Genomic DNA, 20640 nt, shown 5'->3' with positions numbered 1-20640 from the left:
TAGCTTTAAAGTAGAGTTAAGATTTACTTCCTAGTACTGAAGACACTAATTTATATTCACTGATGCACAAAAAATGCCTAGCAAGTGATCTTTTGGTGGGGTTCATCCATTTTTGACTCTAAATCAAGGTGTTATGGATTAAATTGTGTGTCTCCCTGTGGGACTATGTGAAAGCCTGGTAGAGCTTAGGGGAGCTCTCCCATCCTTGTGATGGAGGTCTGGAAAGACACCCCACTTATTAGGCTCTCCCTTCTAGGGATGGAGCTACGAGGGAAATGCTTTCCATGACTCAGTTTCCCCTTGTTAGTCTCTCAAAGCTTCACAATAGCCTGTATCCTCTTACACTTAGTTCACTCCCCTGCTAGCAGACCAAGGGGCTGCCTGCTTGTAAGTTCACTCAAAGTTCACTATGTTCACCCAGAGTTCACCATCCTTTCATCCTTTGATCACATAAATAAGCATACTCCAAAGCCAGTACCCTGGCAGTGAGACCCCCACACCTATGTGTTGTTTTTGCCGGGCTGGCTTCGTGGGCGGTAGACAGAGATGACCAGAGACTCATGGCTGAGCTGAGAACGCAGTTCAATCTTTATTCACGAGTGGGGATGCGGTTCAACAAACTAATCTAATCTAATCACAACCCAATTCTGTCCTGCATCTCTCTCCTCTGGTAGAGAGCCAGGAACCAAGGAAATACGTACTATATGGGGTGGGGAGAAGGAAAAAGCATGTTCATGAGGACTAAGCCAAATGTCCCAGAGGCAGGGGGAGTGAGACCAAACCAATGTAACAGAATGACCATGTAAATAGACCACAACGTCAAGCAATGTAACAGAAGGGGTCCCAGAAGCAGAACTAGAAGCATACCAACACCTATGACCTTGTCTTTGATATCTATGATTTACATCAAGCCTTGCCCTTCTCTGCTTTATCTCACCTTACTGGTTTAACCACTATGTTGTTCTTAATACCTTTAGATAATTAACATGTCTTGCATCATGGAAACTAATTGCTTTGACCTTTCTGTATCTCATCAATTCTTGTCATTCCTAGCCCTCCCCACCATAGGGGTATCTGACCTTTAGAACCCTGTAATTTCTGACATATCTGATAAATGTCCTTTGTTCTCTTTGCTATAAAACCCTGTCCTTACCCAAAATAAAGTGGAAATTCATACCTGAGTTTCCCCTGGCAGTTTTCCTTCTGTATCACTCAGTCCCTAGAACTGGTGATGGGAAAGCCAGTGGCTTACCTCAGGTTGCAAGGCCACCCATGTGAGCACCAGCATCTCCCCAAAAGATGTGAAAATCTTCCTTGGCACCTATCATGGGAAGAGGAGAGGTTGTACTCATGTATTAACAACTATGCTGTATACCACGGTCTCTCAATAATATGTATATGTGTACGTGTAAAAAAAAAAAAGATGTGAAAATCTGAATGTGATCTTACTTGGGGAAAAGGTCTTTGCAGTTGACATGAGGTCATTAAAGGTTTTTGATCCAATATAATTAATACTTTGCATGAGGATCAGATAGCCATGTGAAAGCACAGAGATTAGAGAGATACATCTATATATAATTTCAAGACTACCTTTCTCTATTTCTCCCTCCTTCCCCTTTTCTTTCTCTCTCTCTTTCTTTCTTTCTTCCTCTCTTTATTTTCCACCAGGGTTATCACTGGCATTCATTCACTATAAATCACTATAAAGTTCCTGTCATTTTTTCCATTTTATTGGATAGCACAGAGAGAAATCGAAATAGAAGGGGAAATAGAGACAGACACCAGCAGATCTACTTCATAGCTTTTGAAGTGTATCCCATGCAGGAGGGGAGCTGAAGCTCAAACCTGGATCCTTGTGCTGGTCCTTGTACTTTGTACTATGTTCATTTAACTAGGTGTGCCTACCACCTGTCCCCCCCTCAAGAATTTATTTTATTTTATTTTATTTTTTTAACCCGAACACTGATTAGCTCTGGTTTATGGTGGTGCAGGGGGTTGAACTTGGGACTTCGAAGCTTCAGGCCTGACTGTTTGCATAACCATTATGCTATCTACCCCTGCCCCCTCAAGAATTTCTAAACATCACTGGAAATTAGGAACGAAGCAGGGACTCCTTTTCACACCTCTAAAAATGAACCAACTGTGCCACCATCATTATTTTGAACTTTAGTACTACAGAGCTGTTAGAAAATAAATTCCTGGGAGTCAGGTGGTAGTGCAGTGGGTTAAACACAGGTGGCACGAAGTGCAAGGGCCAGCTTAAGGATCCTGATTCAAGCCCCCAGCTCCCCACTTGCAGGGGTGTCTCTTCACAGGTGGTGAAGCAGGTCTGCAGGTGTCTTTGTCTCTCCCTGTCTGTCTTCCCCTCCTCTCTCCATTTCTTTCTGTCCTATCTACCAACGACATCAATAACAACAACAATAATAACTACAACAACAATAAAAAACAACAAGGGCAACAAAAGGGAAAATAAATAAATAAATATAAAAAAAGAAAATAAATTCCTACTGTTTTAAGACGTAAAAGTCATGGTGTGTTGTTATGGCAGCTACAAGAAACTAGTATACCAAATTCTGAGTACAAGTGATTTATTTTAAAGTAGAACCCAGGAGTGAGAAACAGAGTAGACCAGGAAGAAACTAATAGAATGGGATATGAGTAGGTTATCTGGGCAGGTGGAGCTCCCTCTTTTGCACACCTCCAGGAGACAATGTGGGAGATGCATTAGAGTGTATTTCCTCTGAGTTTTGAGGAGTAATTTGGAGATTAGGATAGCTGACCTAGCAGTTGAAAAATCTGAGTATAGATTTTGACTACCCAAACCTTTAGATATGAATAAACTGACTTGGTCAAAAGCCTTATTGACAATATAAACATTTGATTAATATTTGTTTTGCATTTACTATTAAATAATTAGTGTATTTTAAGTAATTAAATTAATACAAAGGTTTTCATCTTCACTGCTTTCAACTTGAGCCGGCTGAGCAAGAGAAAGAAGAGGGGAGCAGTGGTCTCATCCCAGTGGGACACAGAGCCAGCGTCTCCTCTAGGTAGAATGATAACGAGAGAGAGAGAGAGAGAGAGAGGAGATCAGACACACTTGGTTTAACTTTATGGATATCCACAGTAATTTCTTTTCTTCCTTTCTCTTTCTCTCCATTCCTTGCTTCTTTCCTTCTTTCCTGGCCATGGTTATCACTGAGGCTCAGTGGTGGCAATATGAATCCACCACTTCTGGTGACCATTTTCCCTCCCCCCCTTTTCTTTTTATAAAATTTTATTAGGACAGAGAGAAATTGAGAGGGGAGGTAGAGAGAGAGAGAGAAAGATTGATAGCTGCTGACCTACTTCACCAATCATGAAGTGACCTGCTTGCATGTGGGGAGCAATGGCTGAACCTGGGTAATAGGAGCACTCCTCAGGGTGCACCACTACCTGGCCCCTTACATAGTGATTTTTTTAGACATTTTTTTGTATTATCTTTATTTATTGGAAAGACAGTCAGAAATAAAGAGGGAAGGAAAGATGGAGAGGGAAAGAGACAGAGAGACACCTGCAGCCCTGCTTCACCACTTGCAAAGCTTTCCCCCTGTAGGTGGGGACCAGGGACTTAAACCTGTGCATTGTTGTTGGGTAGTATGCCACCTCCCCCTGGCTTCTGCTTAACCATATGCCTATATAGGGATTTACTGATCCAAAGCTTTGGTCTATTTACATAAATCACTTTTACATAAAGCACTCCAAGGCATTGGTGGTTCAGTGATAGGATTCTCGCCTGTTCGGCCCCCTCCTTGTCACACTCTGATTTTCACCAGTCACTTTTCTCTCCACCCTCTCTATATCACATCCTGTTTCCACCCTACTTGGAGAGTATAAAAACAGCTGCTCTTCTGATTAAAGACACCTGGAAATTGCTTTCCGGCTCCGAGAGTTCCAGAGTGTATCTCCTGCGGAAGTTAGTGTGGCACGAGTTCCTGATCCCTCTCCCACGCAGCAGCCTAGATCGGCTCCAGTTGAGTTTTCTCCAAGCCAGAGAGCACTAGCTCGGGAAGAAGTACCCTCAGGCTATCCCAGCACATTGTAACCTGTGTGCTCAACCAGGTGTGCCGCCACCCGGCCCCCTTTTTTAAATTTTAATTTTTTTTATTTGTTGGATAGAGACAGCCAGAGAGGGAAAGGGGTGATAGGGAGAGACAGACAGAGAGAGACACCACTCTCAAAGCTTTACCCCTGCAGGTGGAGACCGAGGGCTTAACACATGCGCTTAACGAAGTGCATCACCACCTGATCCCACAATTAATTTTTTTAAATATTTATTTTATTTATTTATTCCCTTTTGTTGCCCTTGTTTTATTGTAGTTATTATTGTTGTTGTCGTTGTTGGATAGGACAGAGAGAAATGGAGAGAGGAGGGGAAGACAGAGAGGAGGAGAGAAAGATAGACACCTGCAGACCTGCTTCACCGCCTGTGATGCGACTCTCCTGCAGGTGGGGAGCCGGGGGCTCGAACCGGGATCCTTCTGCCTGTCCTTGTGCTTTGCGCCACCTGCGCTTAACCCTCTGTGCCACCGACCGCCCCCACAATTAATTTTTTAAAATATTTTTTATTTATTTATTTTCCCTTTAGTTGCCCTTGTTTTTTATTATTGTCGTAGTTATTATTGTAGTTGTTATTGATGTTGTTGTTATTGGATAGGACAGAGAGAAATGGAGAGAGGAGGGGAAGACAGAGAGGGGGAGAGGAAGACACCTGGAGACCTGCTTCACTGTCTGTGAAGCGACTCCCCTGCAGGTGGGGAGCCAGGGCTGGAACCAGGAACCTTACGCAGGTCCTTGCACTTAGCGCCAAGTGCACTTAACCCGCTGCGCTACCGCCCGACTCCCCCCACAATTAATTTCTATCTGACACCGTTACTGTTTCATTTCTCTCTCCCTCTCCCTCTTCCTCTCCCCCTCCCTTCCCTTCTTCCCTCCAGGGTTATTACTGGAGCTCAGTATTGGCACTAAGAATCCACTGCTCCTAGGGGCCATTTTAAAAAAACTTTTTAATGTTTATTTATTTTCCCTTTTGTTGCCATTGTTGTTTTTTTATTGTTGTTGTAGCTATTGTTGTAGTTATTGATGTCGTCATTGTTAGACAGAACAGAAATGGAGAGAGGAGGGAAAGACAGAGAGGGGGAGAGAAAGACACCCACTTGGAGACCTGTTTCACCGCCTGTGAAGCGGCTCCCCTTCTTCTTCTTCTAGCATTTGCCCTTCTTCCATAGCCAGTTAACAGGTCAGGTTGAAAGCTGTCAGGAGCTGCTTGTTGCTGGCTTTGAAAGTGACTGGGATCCATGTGGATTCAGTCGGCTAGGAAGGATCGTCAGTTTCCCCAATGAATGGGTACTCACGGGATGCACCACGAGAAGGTCGATCCAATGCATCCCAGCGGCTCCCCTACAGGTGGAGAGCTGGGTACTTGAACCGGGATTCTACCTCAAGTCCTTGTGCTTTGCGCCCCCTGTGCTTAACCCGCTGCAACCCGCTTGACTCCCGGCCCTTCCCCCCCACCCCCATTTTATTGGATAGGACAGAGAGAAATTGAGAGGGGAGAGGGAGATAGAGAAGGGGAGAGGAAGTTAGACACCTGCAGACCTGTTTCACCATTTGTGAACCGACTACCCTGCAGTTGGGGGCCGGGGTCTGGAAACCACATCCTTTCATGGGTCCTTGCATTTAACCCAGGCGTACTGCCCGGCCCCCGTATGATGTTTTTTTATTTTTTAATTTTTAATTTATTTTTACAGGTTTTTTCTTTTCCTAAATTTACTACAGTTCCAAGAAAATTAATTCTGTTGGTGGAAGCTGATATTATGGCAGGGAATTCAGATGTTTAAAAACAACAATGGGAGACTTCCCTCTAGAACCATACAAAATGGAACCTCTTACAACTTACCCGTTAAGATGCTCAGGGCCCAAAGCAAAGCTTTTATACATTTGAAGTGAAAGATGTAAAAGGACAACCAGTTTCTCTGGAAAATTTAAAGGCAGTTTCACTAGTTGTAAACGTGGCTAGTGACTGCCAGCTCACAGACAGAAATTACTTAGCACTGAAGGGACTGCACAGAGAGTTGAGGCTATTCCACTTCAGCGTCCTGGCTTTCCCCTGCAATCAGTTTGGAGACTCGGAGCCCCGTTCAAGCAAGGAAGTAGAATCTTTCGCAAGAAATAATAACATTTCCCATCTTCCTCAAAATTAAGATTCTAGGATGTGTAGGAGTCGGGCTGTAGCGCAGCAGGTTAAGCGCAGGTGGCGCAAAGCACAAAACCGCATAAGGATCCCGGTTGGAACCCCGGCTCCCCACCTGTAGCGGAGTCACTTCACAGGTGGTGAAGCAGGTCTGCAGGTGTCTATCTTTCTCTCCTCCTCTCTGTCTTCCCCTCCTCTCTCCATTTCTCTCTGTCCTATCCAACAATGACAACAACAATAATAACTACAACAATAAAACAACAAGGGCAACAAAAGGGAATAAATAAATAAAATAAATATATATAAAAAAAGATTCTAGGATGTGAAGTTGAACCTGCATTTAGATTTTTTTGTTGATTCTACAAAGAAGGAACCAAGGTGGAAGTTCTGGAAGTATCTGGTCAACCCAGAGGGTCAAGTTGTGAAGTTCTGGAGGCCAGAGAAGCCTAATGAAGTCATCAGGCCTGAGACTGCAGCTTTTGTTAGACAACTGATCATAAAAAAGAAAGAAGATCTATGAACAGGCCATTGTGTCCTTTTTTTTTGGTATTTAATTATTTTTTTATTTCTTTATTGGGGAATTAATGTTTTACATTCAACAGTAAATACAATAGTTTGTATATGCATAACATTTCTCAGTTTTCCACATAAAAATACAACCCCCACTGTTGTTGTGCGCGGGCTGCAGAAATGAGAGAGAGGGGGTCCGGAGCGAAGAGGAAACACAAATCTTTATTTGCGCTGGCACCTCAGAGTTGGGTGCTAGAGAGGCAGGTTGGGCCACATAGAGGTAGTGAAAATGGCCGCCTCACGTAGTAACCTTTCCTGCGTCTGAACACCGGAGTGAAGCCCTGGCAAGAGAGCGAGGTGCGGAAGAAGAAGGGTTTTTATAGGAGTAGCTTTCGCAAGAATGGGAAGGGGGAGGAGTAACCATAGCACTCCAGGATAGGATAATAACTCTCGTGAGAATGGGAGGGGGAGGAGTAACCAAAGCACTCCAAATATCACGGGGAAATAGATAATGCCCTGAGGGCACAACATGGTGGAACAGGCACTCCGAGAATGTCCCAACTCTCATGGGAACTAGCAGTAGCCTGAGGGGACAACATGGCAGATGTGACTGCCATCGGCACAATTTCCCAGCATCTCCCCCTTTCCTTTTATCTAATGCCCAGGGCAACAGTGTGTAAAGTCTATGAACTACTCAGGGTCAGTCTATGAAAAACCAGCAACGTGAAGGGAAGGAAGCTGCTGTAAAATTGTCTAAAGTGTCCAAAGGGTATACCAGCAAGTCTGATAGAAGTCTCAGTCCAAAGTAGGCAACTAGGGGGAGAAATGGCAGGGGATGAAATGCTGCATGATGAGGAAGGTCAGCCTCTGGAATTCCGCTTTTCTGTAGATTGTGAGCTAGAACCACCAAAACGTGACAGGCAAAGCAGAAGCAGGAAAGATAGACAGACAGTAAAAAAAATTCTGTCCTTGGAGTCTGTGAATCAGGTTCTTCAGATCGTGTCAGGTGACATCTAGGGTTTCGAGGGGGTGTGCCACTGCAGTTGTGCCATCTAGTGGGTGATGTCAGGGTGTGCAGGGGTCCAGATGGTTTTTTCCAGGATTCCTGTGGAAGAAACACAAACAATCTGCTTCTCATGGTTAGCAGGGCATCTGATTTGAATGCTTTATAGAAAAAGAGGTTTGGTGCCTTAGCCAACTGAGTATTGGGGGATGTATCTTTCCTATTCATTTATTATTATATATTCATGGGGAAAAAGAACTTATCTTTTAACAAAGACTAAGGTGTAGGGAAGCGGGAACTTTCTTATCCCTTTTTTTTTTTTTTTTTGTATCTTGCCTTTTGTTGCCCTAGTTGTTTTATTGTTGTAATTATATTGTTGTTATTGCTGATATTGTGGTTGTTGGATAGAACAGAGAGAAATGGAGAGGGGGGGGAAGACAGGGGGAGAGAAAGACACCTGTAGACCTGCTTCACCGCCCATGAAGTGATTCCCCTGCAGGTGAGGAGCTGGGTGCTCAAACTGGGATCCTCAAGCCAGTTCTTGCACTTAGCGCCACCTGTGCTAAACCCGCTGCACCACCGCCCGATTCCCAGGAACTATCTTTTAACATAAACTCTATGGCCATGCCAATAGCAACCTTGAGGGCACATGTGGCTCCCCACATGTCCCCCTGTCTTATATCATGTTTTGGTGTTTGGCGGACTTTGTTTTGTGGCAGGGTGGACTGTGCCTGTCTTAGGTTGGGGATCAGCCTTCCGTCTTACCCGTCATTGGAACACCTGGTCATTTTTGCCCAGTAGAACCAGGTGCCCTGTCTTAGGTTGACTGGGATGTTGTTGTGCGTGGGCCATGGAGAAGAGAGAGAGGAGGGGTCTGGAGCGAAGAGGAAGCACAAATCTTTATTTGCGCTGGCACCTCAGAGTTGGGTGCTAGAGAGGCAGGTTGGGCCACATAGAGGTAGTGAAAATGGCCGCCTCACGTAGTAACCTTTCCTGCGTCTGAACACCGGAGTGAAGCCCTGGCAAGAGAGCGAGGTGCGGAAGAAGAAGGGTTTTTATAGGAGTAGCTTTCGCAAGAATGGGAAGGGGGAGGAGTAACCATAGCACTCCAGGATAGGATAATAACTCTCGTGAGAATGGGAGGGGGAGGAGTAACCAAAGCACTTCAACTATGGCTGGGGAAATAGACAATGTCCTGAGGGCACAACATGGTGGAACAGGCACTCTGAGAATGTTCCAACTCTCACAGGAACTAGCAGTAGCCTGAGGGGACAACATGGCAGATGTGACTGCCATCGGCACAATTTCCCAGCACCCCACTAGGTCCTCTGTCATGCTTCCTGGATCTGTATTCTCCCCACCCCAGAGTCTTTTACTTGGGTGCAATATGCCAATTCCAGTTCAGGTTCTACTAGTGTTTTCTTTTCTGATCTTGTTTTTCAACTTCTGCCTGAGAGTGAGATCATCCCATACTCATTCTTCTGTTTCTGACTTATTTCACTTAACATGAATTTTTCAAGGTCCATCCAAGATCAGCTGAAAATGGTGAAGTCACCATTTTTCATAGCTGAGTAGTATTCCATTATATATATATATATATATATATATATATATATATATATATATATATACCACAACTTGCTCAGCCACTCATCTGTTGTTAGACACCTGGGTTGCTTCCAGGTTTTGGCTGTTACAAATTGTGTTGCCGAGAACATATGCATACACAGATATTTTTGGATGGGTGTGTTGGGTTCCTTAGGATATATCCTCAGGAGAAGAATTGCAGGGTCATAGGGTAGGCCCATTTCTAGCCTTCTGAAAGTTCTCCAGACTGTTCTCCACAGAGGTTGGACCAATTTACATTCCCACCATTAGTGTAGGAGGGTTCTTTTGATCCCACAACCTCTCCAGCATTTGCAAGTCATTGTGTCCTTCTAACACATTCTTATACACTTCTTAATCTGGGGAATATCTCCATAAAAGTTTAATCCCATTTTAACTCCGATTTTTGTTACCTTGCTCGTGAGTTGCAAATTTCTCCCAGAATAAATACATTAACCAAAGCAAAGAGTAGCCAAAGAATCAAAATAAAATACTTCATTTCTAACTACACTAGATAATTCTAAGTACACAGTCAGCAAGTCTTCAATATTCTCTTGGCATTTTTTAAGATTGTACTTGATAAAAATGCCAAACACGCCAGACCACTGTTTGGATTCAGGAACACTGTGTGACTGAAATATCTGGAGTAACTAACTGTAAATGGCTATTTTGATGTAATAAAACATAAAATAAGCATTGGAAATGTAAAACAAACAAACAAAAAACACAATGTTGGTCCAGGAGGTGGCTCAGTAAAAAGACATTGGACTCCCAAGCACAAGGTCCCATAGTTCAATACCCAAAAGCACATGTACCAGCGTGATGTCTGGTTCTTTCCCTCTCCTCCTAGCTTTCATGTTAATAAATAAATAAATAATAATAAAAAAAAAAACAAGAATAGAAGTAAAGATCACCCTTGCTTTAGGCAAAAGGAACTGCTTATTTTTTTGCCAGATTTTAAAATTTTTCCTGTGGCCAGGGAGCCCTTCCCCACAGCCTTCACTTTTAGTTTAATTGAATGGTACTTGATGGTGGAGGAAGGCCGAGGCTGGAAGTGAGAGTATTTACTGTAAACCACTAACCCTTCCAAACACACACACACACACACACACACACACATGCCTTATTGGAACATTTTCGTTTAGCAGTTTGTTTGAAAAGAGTTTGTTTATAGAAAACAGAACATTAAGTGGTCCAGGAGGTGGCACAGTGGATAAAGTGTTGTCAAGCATGAGATCCTGAGTTCGATCCCCGGCAGCACATGTACCAACCAGAGTAATGTCTGATTCTTTCTTTCCCTCCTCCTATCCCTCTCATTAATAAGTAAAAACTAAAATAAATAAAAAACAACAAAAACCAGAGCATTAATGTTATAGTGAATAGCACAGATATCCTTGGCATGTTTCTAAATATCTCTGGAATACTGAGACTTTACCTGTGGCTGAATGAATTAAACGGATAATGCTGGAAAGGCACAATGTGAAAGCAATTTTTTTTTTTAGTTTTTATTTATTTATAAAATGAAAATATATATATATATATATAAAGGAAATACTGACAAGACCATAAGAGAGGTACAATTCCACACAATTCCCACCAGCAGAACTCCATGTCCTATCCCTCCCTTGAAAGCTTTCCTATTCTTTGTCCCTCTGGGAGTATGGGCCCAGGGTCATTCTGGGGTGCAGAAGATGGAATGTCTGGCTTCTCTAATTGCTTCCCCACTGAACATAGTGTTGGCAAGTTGATCTATACTCCCAGCCTGTATATCTCTTTCCCTAGTGGGGCAGAGCTCTGGGGAGGCAGAGTTCTAGGACACATTGGTGGGGTCATCTGCCCAGGGAAGTCAGGCTGGCATCATGGTAGCATCTGTAACCTGGTGGCTGAAAAAAGAGTTAAGGTATAAAGCAGAGTTAATTGTTGACTAATAATGAACCTAAAGGCAAGAATATTGTGGATGAAGATTTGGGGTCTCCGTTTTGGAAAAAGCTATTAGGTCTATTTTAGGTATATTCTAAGGGGTCCTTGACTTTACTAGTTTTTGCCTAAGTCTGCCAGCTAACTTGCAGGTGGAATCAAGGTATTGTCTGGGTACATGGTGTCATAGTTGGAAAAAGGACTAGAAAGCTGGATCAAGGAAGAGTGTAGCTCCCAAATATGGTAAAAATATATAAATATTGTTAACTGTATACCCCATCGATTTGACCTGGGGCCCCTATTTAGCTTATAATTTCTGATAAAGGGGCCCAAATTATTAAATGGATGGAGGAGGGTCTCTTCAACAAATGGTGCTGGGAAAATTGGGTTGAAACATGCAGAAGAATGAGACTGAACCACTTTATCTCACCAGAAATACACATCAACTTCAAATAGATCAACGATGTTAGACCAGAAACTATCAAATACTTAGAGGAAAATATTGGTGGAACACTTTCCCACCTAGACCTGAAGGCCATCTTTGATGATACAAACCCAATTGCAGGGAAGACTAAAAGAAAAACAAATCAATGGTACTATATCAAACTGAAAAGCTTCTGCACAGCAAAAGAAACCATTACCCAAACAAAGAGAAAAACAACTTATTTTTTTCTCATCTTTATTTATTGGATAGAGACATCCAGAAATTAAGAGGAGGAGGGAAGCTAGAGAGGGAAAGAGAGAGACACTTAAAGACCTGCGTCACCACTCGCAAAGCTTTCCCCGTGCAGGTGGGAACTGGGGGCTCGAACCCGGGTCCTTGTCTACTATAGCATGTGCACTCAACCAGATGCGCCACCACCCGGCCCCGAAAAACAACTTATTATTATTTTTTAATATTTTATTTTATTTATTTATTCCCTTTTGTTGCCCTTGTTGTTTTATTGTTGTAGTTATTATTGTCGTCGTTGTTGGATAGGACAGAGAGAAACGGAGAGAGGAGGGGAAGACAGAAAGGGGGAGAGAAAGATAGACAGCTGCAGACCTGCTTCACCGCCTGTGAAGCGACTCCCCTGCAGGTGGGGAGCCGGGGTTTGAACCGGTATCCTTATGCCGGTCCTTGTGCTTTGCGCCACCTGTGCTTAACCTGCTGCGCTACAGCCCGACTCCCAAAACAACTTATTTTTAATCATGGTCATTTAATGTCCTGTGGTTACCATATGGAGGTATCAAACAGGCAAAATTTTGGTTTGTAATCAGTAGACAGATGAGATCATTCTGGAAGAGCAAGTTAAAGAAGAAAATAATCAGAAAAGTGGACTTAGATTTTCATGCTTGAGGCCCAAAGTTCCAGCCTCAATCCCAAGCATCATCATAAACCACAGCTGAGTAGCGCTCTGGTAGCTTTCTGTGTTTATCTTTCTCTTTGTCATTAAAAATAAATTAATAAAAAGTATATATATATTTATCAGATAGAGATAGCCAGAAATCAAGAGGGAAGGGGGTGACGGAGAAGGAGAGAGACAGAGAGATACCTGCAGCACTGCTTCACTACTCACAAGGCTGTCCCCCTGCAGGTGGAGACTGGGGGCTTAAACCCGGGTTCTTGCACATTGTAATCCGTGCGCTCAGTCAGGTGAGTCACCACCCAGCCCCAATAAAGTATTTCTAAAAAGGGAACTTAAGGTAGACCCTGAGATTCACCTACATTGAGCAAATAGGAGAAAGAAAATGGCGGTAGAAAGGAGAGGGAGCCTGGTGGTGGCACAACTAATTGAGTGCACATGTTATAATGCACAATGAACCAGGTTAGAGCCCCCGGTCCCCACCTGCAGGGGGAAAGCTTTGTGAGCAGGGAAGCCAGGCGACAGTGTCTCTTTGTCACTCTTCCTCTCTATATCCCCTTCCCTCTTGATTTCTGACTGTCTCTATCTAATAAATAAATAAAGATTATAAAAAAAAGTTTAAAGAAGAAAAAGAGAGAGAGAAAGAAAGGGGAGTTAGGTGGTAGCGCAGCGGGTTAAGCGCAGGTGGTGCAAAGCGCAAGGACCGGCATAAGGATCCCAGTTTGAGCCCCCAGCTCCCTACATGCAGGGGAGTCGCTTCACAAGCAGTGAAATAGGCTTACAGGTGTCTTTCTCTCCCTCTCTCTGTTTTCTCCTTCTCTCTCCAGTTCTCTCTGTCCTATCCAACAATGACGACATCAATAACAAAAACAACAATAAAAATGAGGGGCAACAAAAAGGAAATAAATAAATATTAAATTTAAAAAGGGTATATGGGGGATTGGGCGGTAGAGCAGCGGGCTAAGCACAGGTGGCTCAAAGCTCAAGGACCAGAGGAAGGATACCGGTTTGAGCCCCCAGCTCCCCACCTGCAGAGGTGTCACTTCACAGGCGGTGAAGCAGGTCTGCAGGTGTCTATCTTTCTCTTCCCCTCTGTCTTCCCCTCCTCTCTCCATTTCTTTCTGTCCTATCCAACAACAACGACAGTAACAACAACAACAATAATAAGAACAATGACAATAAACAACAAGGGCAACAAAAGGGGAAAAATGAATAAAGTTTAAAAAAAATTTTTAAATTTATTATTAATGAGAAAGATAAGAGGAAAGAAAGAACCAGTAATCACTTTGGTTAATGTGTTTCTGGGGATTGAACTCAGGACCTCAAGCTTGGGAGTCCAGTGCTTTATCCACTGCACCACCTCCCAGGCCACCAGGTAGACTCTTAACATATCTTTCTAAAAGGCTCATAGGAATCTGGGCTCACTCCCTATAAAGCTAGTTAAGGTCCAAAAAAGTACATTGGATGATCCAAGAGGATCTAGACACCAAGTTGAGTTTAAAGGTAGATTAAGTTAATGGAAAAATGACATGAATTTTTTACTATAGATGTAAGAAATAAGTAAGATTCAGTTACCAGTAAGAATTGAAATTTCATTTTGGAACCCCTTTTCATGGTTTGACAGGATGAATAAAAGTTCAAGACCTTTGCATGAATGTTGAGTGTACAGGGAGTCAGATGGGAGTGTAGCTGGTTAAGGGCTGGTGGCGCAAAGTGCAAGGACCAGTGTAAGGATCCTGGTTCAAGCCCCTGGCTCCCCACCTGCAGGGCAGTCACTTCACAAGCTGTTAAGCAGTTCTACAGGTGTCTATCTTTCCCCTCCTCTCTCCATTTCTCTCTGTCCTATCCAACAACGATGACATCAATAACAACTACAACAATAAAAAACAAGGGCAACAAAAGGGAATAAATAAATAAGTAAATAAATGATAAAATAAAGAACTATATTCTATAGTCTTACAATCTTGTTACTCACTATAAATCACATATGAAAAATAAAAAAAGAAACATGCTAAGAAACAGTGATGACTAGAGTGGATGGTTTTATTGGTTTTGAGGTCAGTTAGATTAAAATATAGTTTTAGTTATTAGGGAAAAAAAAAGCCCCAAACGGGCTGGTCAGTGGTGCATGTGGTTAAGTACATACATTACTATGTTCAAAGACCCAGGTTCGAGCCTCTGCTCCTGACCTGCAGGAGGAAAGCTTCATGAGCAGTGAAGCAAGTACCGCAGGTGTCTCTGTCTTTCCCCCTACCTTTTTATGATTTTTTTAAAAAAGTTTTTTAACCAGAGTATAACAGCTCTGGTGTATGGTGGTGCAGGGAGTTGAATCTGGGACTTTAAAGCCTCAGGCATGAGAGTCTCTTTGCATAGCCATTATACTATCTACCCCTGCCCTGTACCTGCCTGTCTCGTCTCTCCCATGTCAAAGAGGAGATAGATGATAGATAGATAGATAGATAGATATGTAGAGAATCCCTTGCATAGACTAGAGTCAGAATTCAACTGAGATTGTTTGTGAAGAAATCACACAGAAAAACCCATTTGTTGGAGCAGAGGACACAGCATAATGATTATGCTTGAGGCTCCAAGATTCCAGGTTCAATCCCCTGCACCACCATAAACCAGAGTTAAGCAGGGCTCTGAAAAAAAAATCCAATTTTCTTTGACTCTTCAACTTCTCAGCCTCTGCTGTTAATCAGAGAGCAGCTGCAAGAAGATCAACCTAACCCAACCAAGAATGTCCTTGAATAAAGTTTAACTACCCTGATGCTTTGCCTTCCTCAGTGTTATGATGACAACAGTCTCAGAGTCAGAAGAACTAACCCATAAAATTTAGATATCCTAAATCCAGAAACCTTATTAAAATTTATCATAATGTCTTAATCATTATACTGTTTATAATAGACTGATTATTCTTTTTTCATTCTCTTTCTTCTCCATATTATATAATCTTTAAAATTTTTTAACCTTATTTATTTTTTTAATATTTATTTATTTATTTTTCTTTTGTTGCCCTTGTTGGTTTTTATGGTGGTTGTAGTCACTATTGCTGTTGTTGATGTCGTCGTTGTTGGATAGGACAGAGAGAAATGGAGAGAGGAGGGGAAGACAGAGATGGGGAGAGAAAGACAGACACCTGCAGACCTGCTTCACCACTTGTGAAGTGACTCCCCTGCAGGTGGGGAGCCAGGGGCTCGAATGGGGATTCTTATGCCGGTCCTTGTGCTTTGCAACACCTGCGCTTAACCCACTGCGCTACCGCCTGACTCCTTTTAATCTTTATTTATCTGATAAAGACAGCCAGAATTTGAGAGGAAGGGGGGGAGATAGAAAGACACCTGCAGCACTGCTTTAACCCTTGTGAAGCTTTTCCCCTGCAGGTGGGGACTTGGGGCTTGAACCCAGGTCATTGTGCACTATAACATGTGCGCTCAACTAGGTGCGCTACCACCCGGGCCCCATATTATATAATCTAATACAAACTAGTTATCGGTGGAGCTGTTTCCTTGGGATATAATCAGACTTCTTGGGTTTAAATATTGAGACGTATTTTGATCATCTAGCAAACTCTTTGTCTAAAGAAGTGAGGCTTAGAAGCTCTTTAACTCTCTAGTTGGTATTGATATTATATAAACAAAGAAACTTGCTTATACAAAACCAAAACTGACAGGGCCAGGTGGTGGAGCACTTGGTAGAGCAGACATGTTATATGTGCAAGGACACAGGTCCAAGTCCCTGGTCCTCATTTGCAGGGGGAAAGCTTCACAAGTGGTGAGGCAGTGCTACAGGTCTCTTCTCTCTCTCTCTCCATATATATCTCCCCTGCCCCTCTCAATTTCTGTCTGTCAGGACAAGGGTAAATAGCATAATGGTTATGCAAACAGAGTTTCATGCCTGAGGCTTCAAAGTCCCACGTTCAGTCTCTTCTTCTTCTTCCTCCTCCTCCTCCTCCTTCTCCTTCTTCTTCTTCTAGCGTTTGCCCTTCTTCCGTAGCCAGTCAACAGCGTCAGGATGAGCCTGATGTAAAGTTTCAAGACCTCCTTTGAATCTGGAGAGGTGGCAGTCGTTGACTATGTGGGTCATAGTCTTTCTGGAGCCGCAGGGGCAGTTCGGGTCGTCTCTGGCTCCCCAGCGATGGAACATAGCAGCGCACCGGCCATTGCCTGTTCGATAGCGATTGAGGAGGGCCCAATCCTAACGTGCTAGGTCAAAGCCGGGTTGACGCTTGCAGGGGTCTGTGATGAGGTGTTTGTTCTTTACCTCAGCTGACTGCCAACTCTGTTTCCAAGAGACTGGAACAGAGAAGTTCAGTGTAGGCGTAGGGGACCAGATTGGGTGACGAGACGTCAAGCGTTGGACAGGGTGGGCAAAGATATCCGCGTATATTGGCAGGTCCGGTCGAGCGTAGACGTGGGAAATGAACTTAGATGATGCCGCATCCCGACGAATATCTGGCGGGACGATGTTGCTAAGAACTGGCAGCCATGGAACCGGGGTGGAACGGATGGTCCCAGAAATTATCCTCATGGAGGAATATAATTTGGAATCGACCAAGTGGACATGGGGGCTACGGAACCATACTGGGGCACAGTATTCTGCAGTGGAATAGCATAATGCCAGAGATGATGATCGTAGTGTGGAAGCGCTCGCGCCCCATGAGGAGCTGGCCAGTCTTGCAATGATGTGATTCCTGGCGCCCACCTTTGCTGCAGTTTTTATGAGATGTTTGTGAAATGACAGAGTGCGATCGAGAGTAACGCCAAGATAGACTGGCTGGGCTTCATGCCGGATTCTCGTATCGCCAAGCTGCATATTAAGCTCACACGAGGCCGAGGCATGGTGTAGATGGAAAACAGATGATAGTCCTTGTACCACCATAAGCCAGACATGATCAGTGCACTGACAAAAAAAAAAAAAAATCTGTCTCTAGTCAACAAGTAAATAAGTGCCTAAATAAATATACTTAAAAGCAAAACTCACAATTATATCTGGAAGTTCAGCTCCTTCTAACTTAGCCAATTTCCTTATCGGTTTCTCTCCTGCCACATAAGCATTCTCAGAAACAGAGGAACCTGTCCCACTGGAGTATTACTTCATCAAATTGAAAACATTAGCCTGAGTTCCTCCTAATGCTTGAATTCCTTTCCAAACAATGATTTATCTGTAGTCATTCCTGTCCTTCCCCAGGGTGAGACACAATCATTTCAGTTCAAAACCAATTTCATCAGACTGACGTATCATTCCTCCTTCTCTGAGTATTCTTTCCCGCCCTAATGGTCCTTTTCCCTTGCTCTATAAACATATTCATATCCTAAGTTGTTTTCTTTATCATCCTAAGTGGTTTTCTTTTTTTAGTTTTTTATTATCTTTATTTGCTGGATAGAGACAGAAACTGAGAGGGGAAAAGAGACAGAGATACCTGCAGCACTGTTTCACTATTTGCAGCTTTCCTTCTACAGGTGGGGACTGAGGGCTCAAGCCCAGATCCTTGTGCATTGTGCATGTGCACTCAGCCAGGTGCACCACCATTCAGCCCCTTAAATTTTTATTTTATTTAAAAATTTTATTTATTTATTTATTTTCCCTTTTGTTGCCCTTGTTGTTATATTGTTGTTGTAGTTATTATTGATGCTGTCGTTATTGGATAGGACAGAGAAAAATGGAGAGAGGAGGGGAAGACAGAGAGGCGGAGAGAGAGACAGACACCTGTAGACCTGCTTCACAGCTTGTGAAGTGACTCCCCTGCAGGTGGGGAGCCAGGGCCTCCAACCTGGATCCTTATGTCTGTCCTTGGCGCTTTGTGCCACGTGCGCTTAACCCGCTGCGCTACCGCCTGACTCCCTATTTTCCCCCCCCAACAACTATCCTCCTTTAAATCTCTTTTTCTCCTTTCTTTTTGATTGATTGATTGATTTGCCTCCAGGCTTATCTCTGGGGCTCGGTGCTTGTACTACTAAACCACTGCTCCTGGAGGCTTCCCCCCCTTTTGTTGCCCTTGTTGTTTTATCATTGTTGTTGGATAGGACAGAGAGAAACCGAAAGAAGAGGGGAAAACAGAGAGGGAGAGAGAAAGACACCTGCAGACCTGCTTCACCGCCAGTGAAGCGACCCCCTTGATTTAGGAGAGCAGAGCCAGACTTGGGAAGGGGAGGGATGAACTAAAAAAAAAAAATCTATTTAAAACAAAATAGTACCTGGAGAAACAGCTCAACTAGTAGAGCATCAGGCTTTCATGTCTGAGGCTCCTGGTTCAACCCAAGCACCATATATACTAGAGTGACTTCTTTCTGACATATGTGAAGCTCATTTCATATACGGTAAATAGAATAAATCTTAAAAACAAACAGTAACCCAGGTTCAATCCCTCATAACACCATAAGCCAGAGCTGAGCAGTGCTTTGGTAAAAATAAAACAAACAGGGGGGTCGGGCAGCAGGTTAAGCGCAGGTGGCACCAAGCATAAGGACCCGAGGAAGGATCCCAGTTCGAGTCCCCAGCTCCCCACCTGAAGGGGAGTCGCTTCACAAGCGGTGAAGCAGGTCTGCAGGTGTCTATCTTTCTCTCCCTCTCTCTGTCTTCCCCTCCTCTCTCCATTTCTCTCTGTCCTATGCAACAACGACGACACCAATAACAACAACAATAATAACTACAACAATAAAACAAGGGCAACAAAAGGGAATAAATAAATAAATATTAAAAAATTAAAAAAATAAAACAAGCAGACAACTCCCCCAAATACAAACTAAAAACCAAAACCAAACCAGCCAATGAAATGCTAGGTGGAATTCTTATATTTATCTGGGAGAAGTCTTCGAGCCACAAACATTTTCAAAGTCATACAACCCTTAACATTAATGAATTTGGCAGAATTTCTAAGCAGACAATTTGTAAGTATTAGTTTAGTTATTGAAATGTATCTATATGCATATGAATCTCAGTTAAATAACTTTATCCTATAGTAATAAAAGTCAAGGCAGATATGTTTCAGAATAAAACTTGAGAATCATAAACTTTTTTTTTCTTTTTCTTTAAATTTATTTCTTTATTGGGGAATTAATGTTTTACATTCAACAGTAAATACAATAGTTTGTACATGCATAACATTCCCCAGTTTCCCATTTAACAATACAACCCCCACTATGTCATTTATCATCCTTCATGGACCTGTATTCTCCCCACCCACCCACCCCAGAGTCTTTTACTTTGGTGCAATATGCCAATTCCATTTCAGGTTCTACTTGTGTTTTCTTTTCTGATCTTGTTTTTCTTTTTTTTTTAAATTTATTTCTTTATTGGGGAATTAGTTTTACATTCAACAGTAAATACAATAGTTTGTTCATGAATAACATTCCCCAGTTTCCCATTTAACAATACAACCCCCACTATGTCATTTATCATCCTTCATGGACCTGTATTCTCCCCACCCACCCACCCACCCACCCCAGAGTCTTTTACTTTGGTGCAATACACCAATTCCATTTCAGGTTCTACTTGTTTTCGTTTCTGATCTTGTTTTTCAACTTCTGCCTGAGAGTGAGATCATCCCATATTCATCCTTCTGTTTCTGATTTATTTCACATAACATAAATTTTTCAAGGTCCATCCAAGATCAGCTGAAAACAGTGAAGTCACTATTTTTTTACAGCTGAGTAGTATTCCATTGTGTATATAGACCACAACTTGCTCAGCCACTCATCTGTTGTTGGACACCTGGGTTGCTTCCAGGTTTTGGCTATTACAAATTGTGCTGCCAAGAACATATGTGTACACAGATATTTTTGGATGGATGTGTTGGGTTCCTTAGGATATATCCCCAGGAGAGGAATTGCAGGGTCATAGGGTAGGTCCATTTCTAGCCTTCTGAGAGTTCTCCAGACTGTTCTCCACAGAGGTTGGACCAATGTACATTCCCACCAGCAGTGCAGGAGGGTTCCTTTGACCCCACACCCTCTCCAGCATTTGCTGCTGTTACCTTTTCTGATGTATAACATTCTCACAGGAGTGAAGTGATATCTCATTGTTGT

The 20640-nt window shown here is 43.0% G+C and overlaps 1 long non-coding RNA gene and 1 pseudogene across 1 annotated transcript in view; both read left to right on the top strand.

Annotated features, from left to right (window-relative positions):
* The window catches only part of LOC132538952 (uncharacterized), a 310731-nt gene that overhangs the window by 219241 nt on the left and 70850 nt on the right, over positions 1-20640 (top strand). The gene's annotated exons all lie outside the window — the stretch shown is intronic.
* LOC132538950 (probable glutathione peroxidase 8) lies at positions 5597-6857 on the top strand (annotated as a pseudogene).

Source organism: Erinaceus europaeus, chromosome 1, assembly GCF_950295315.1.
Source record: "Erinaceus europaeus chromosome 1, mEriEur2.1, whole genome shotgun sequence".
In the NCBI taxonomy this organism is placed as follows: domain Eukaryota; kingdom Metazoa; phylum Chordata; class Mammalia; order Eulipotyphla; family Erinaceidae; genus Erinaceus; species Erinaceus europaeus.
Note: the sequence above shows the minus strand (reverse complement) of the source record. Positions and strands in the feature narration are given on the sequence as shown.